Below are 3,649 nucleotides of genomic sequence, written 5' to 3'. Positions count from 1 at the left end.
AAGCTGCTATATAATGATTGCCACTTCAGATAGCTGTGAAATTAGGTGATTAACTAGTTGTTACTTAACCTTATAATTTCTGTATAAGTCTAATTACATGAAATAGAAGTTGGGGTTCTGATTTTTTACTTTGCTTATCCATTTGGAGTGTCATTGTAACTACTGTATTGTAAAGGATGGAAAATAATTGCATATGTTAAAAAATAGTGTTATATTATAAAAATAAATAAATAAATAAATAATTCTAAAAATAAATAAATAAATAAATAAATAAAACAAAACATGCATTTCACTGAATGGAAAGACTATAGTAGCCAAGCTTAGGTATAGCCTTTTTGCTAAATCCATCCATTTACCCCATAGTATGCTCGTGTTCTCCTACCCAGTTCAAGAAGGAAAACATCAAGACCACAATTATTCTTGCATGATTCCCCCCCCAACTTACCTCCCTTTTCGCAAACGTGTTGCAGCAGAAAGCACCTTTTAGGAGAACGTTCTCTGCCCGCTCCCAAAACAGACGAGAAAGAACTGTTCGGCCCACCTGGCTTCTGTGGGAAGAGAAAGCTGCCTCCTTCCCCTTTCTTCCCCCACTATTCCTTCTGGTTACCAGCCCCCCCCCCCCCCCCGCCCCATTCCATGCATCCCCTAACCTCCGAGAGTCTAACGCCAGCTGGAGCTGCAGCTGTTGGCTGGTCTTTCCCTTGAAACAATGGGGCTGAAGCAGCAAAGCAGATGCATTTTTAAAAATCGAAATGTAAAAGATGAAACCTTGTATACATCACCTTTAAAATACTTTGTAAATCTCCTCTCTCTCATCTCCTCTCTTGCACTCAACTATATAAGAGGCTTTCTGAAGGTAGAGCTTTGGTTCTCAAACTTCAGCCTGCATCAGAGTTACGTGGAAGATTTGCTAAAATACAGAGGGTTGGGTCCTCCGTGCAGACGCTTTCATCTAGTCAGTCTGGAATGAGCCCTGAAACTTTGCATTTGTAACAAGCTTCCAGGTGACGCTAACGCTGCAGGTCCAGGGACCACACGTGGAAAACTACCAGCCTAGCCAAGAAGCAAATTGCTAAAGAAAGACTAAAGATCAGGAATTGAAGATTCTAATTCCCATCAGCCTCCAGTCGTGTGGCTCTGAAAAGCAGAGCCGCATGGCATACAGAGATTAACACCGGAAGGTGGAGGTAAGAACGACCAGCTGCTTGACTTACTTCCCCTCTCTGCGGGCCCCTTAAGATACTCAGAAGGAAAAGTATCAAGAAAAGGAAAGGGAAATTATGCAAATAAGTATGATTGTTTTAGCCTGTCAGCTCTTTAGATTTCCACTTGCATCCTGGCTGACTGGAGAACTATGCAATGGGTGCCTGAATCTGATAGAGTTGGGTTCAAGTCTTGCCTACTTGCTGTGCGTCCTTCGGCAAGTGAGTGAAACTCTGTGTTCTCACTTCTCCAATCTTCAAAACCGGGAATAATAATCGAACCTACTTGTAGGATTGCTATGTGCATACAATTTCATTCTGCAGGTAAGCTGACAGGACCATACACAATAAATGTTAGCTTTTATCATGGACGGCCCTATCTCCTGGCGTTACTGTGAGAATATTCAATATGTTAAATATTATAAGACCTATTTGGTACAGGATTTCAGTTATTACTGCCAATAAATATCAAGTAGCTACTATGTGTTGGATGTATAGTAGTACACAAGTATATTAAAATAATATCCTGTCAAAATGCTTGCTAAATTTTTATTTTGATTTGGAAAATTTTGACTTTATATGAACGTATATTTAAGGAAAATACTTGCCTCCAAAATTGGCTAACGCAGGAAATTGAGAGGATATGTTTACTAACCACAAATTTTGTTTTGACAGACACTAAAATAATAGAACAGACGATACCAGGGGAAAGTATTTTGCAGATACCTTGGCCTTATATTATTAAGGGTATATTTTAGACCCTCTTAAAGACCACAAGCCCACTCTTCCCAAAAATCATTATATTTATGTAACAAAACAGCACGGAACAAATTTGGCCAAGGTAACCTATTTTCAGTTCACAGAAGTGATGTCATTTTTTTAACCCATCATGTCTGTCGGAAACTTACTGATGAGTTAGTAACAGGAGCAATGTTCAACCTATCAGTTCCTCCAGTGCTGAGTGAAGTCACCCTTCTACCAACTGAGCCCCCAAATTTATCAAGCCTTGTCTTTTGAAATATATGATGAAAGCATTCAATTCTGGGCACAACACATTTTGGCCTCAGTTTTCAAAAGGTTAAAGTGCTAGACATCACAGCTTCTAGGTGTTACCCCCAAGATTGCGTCTGTTCTTTCCTCCTCTCAGGTTTTCCTGTCCCCAAGAAGTGTATCAGAACCACAACATCTGAGGAGCTGGGTGGAGGTCTCAGATACAAGCTAGTCCAGCCCGGAACTTTATCGCTTTATCACTATCAACTTTAAAGCTGAAGTCCATGAAGTTTGAGCCCCCTGCCTAAAGCCAACTGCTCTTGGGGCACCTGGGTGGCTTAGTCGGTTAAGCAACCAGTTTCATCTCAGGTCATGATCTGGCGGTTTGTGAGTTCGAGCCCCGCATCAGGCTCTGTGCTGACAGCTAGCTCAGAGCCCAGAGCCTGTTTTCAAATTGTGTCTCCCTCTCTCTCTCTGACCCTCCCCTGCTCATGCTGTCTCCCTCTCTCTCTCAAAAATAAATAAAACATTTAAAAAGAAAAATAAAGCCATCTGCTCTTGAGGGCACACTACACACAGATGTCTTCATTCCCCACCTACCTTACTTTCCCTGCCCCACTGGCCTCCACATTTTGCTTAAAGAGAATTTCAACAAAGAATTCGTTATCAGATTTTACAGACCCCTAAGCTTCAAAAACACTTCCCAATGCCAGTTAACAGTGACTGTTGTTGATGGTTTTTTAAAAGTTACCTTTGTAGCACTAGCAGGTGTCTGAAGATCTATGAAGTCTCCCCGAGACTCCAAAATACACAACTCAGGGAACGAAGAGATTTGACTCTATAATAAAAATGCACATTACCCCCCCCCGCCCCCAGTCTTCTAAGAAACCTGATGCTAAGGACTGCACTTTGGAAATCTGCTTGGACCAGGTTTTCCTTTAATTTTCCCCTAAAGCATCTTACAAAACCAGTGCTCTCCAAAGTTTCTACCGAAACGGGAGCAGAGCCTTTCAAACGGGAGCTTCTCTTACATGCAAAGAGCATCTTTTTCTCTGCATTTATATTTCAAAATGCTCCGACGCATTGGTCACTTTGCTGAGGTGGTTGCTGTCCTTCGGAAACGGCCTGCTATCCAGACCTGTGGCTTCTGCGACCAAGGGACCTGGGAGGGAGGTGTGGCGGCTTCCAGGCCACTGGAGTCTCTGGCCCTAGACGGTCCGGCGCTCCGCAGGCTTCCCTTCGCGCGCCCGCTGGCGACTGGCACATGCGGGAGCTTGGCCCGGTGGTTCAGGTTCAACACCTCGGACGTCCGCAGGGAGCCGGCGCGTCCGCGGCCTCTCCCCCCGCCCCCGCCAAGCTCTCTGGGCCGCGACGCGGGAGACCTTCGCCCCCTCCCGGAGGCGGGCGCGCGCCGGCGGCGGAGCCGGGACCCGGACATGCGCTCGCGCCGCAGCGGC

The sequence above is a fragment of the Suricata suricatta genome, chromosome 7, assembly GCF_006229205.1.
Source record: "Suricata suricatta isolate VVHF042 chromosome 7, meerkat_22Aug2017_6uvM2_HiC, whole genome shotgun sequence".
In the NCBI taxonomy this organism is placed as follows: Eukaryota; Metazoa; Chordata; class Mammalia; order Carnivora; family Herpestidae; genus Suricata; species Suricata suricatta.
The sequence above is the reverse complement of the archived record's forward strand: the minus strand, read 5'-3'. Positions refer to the sequence as shown.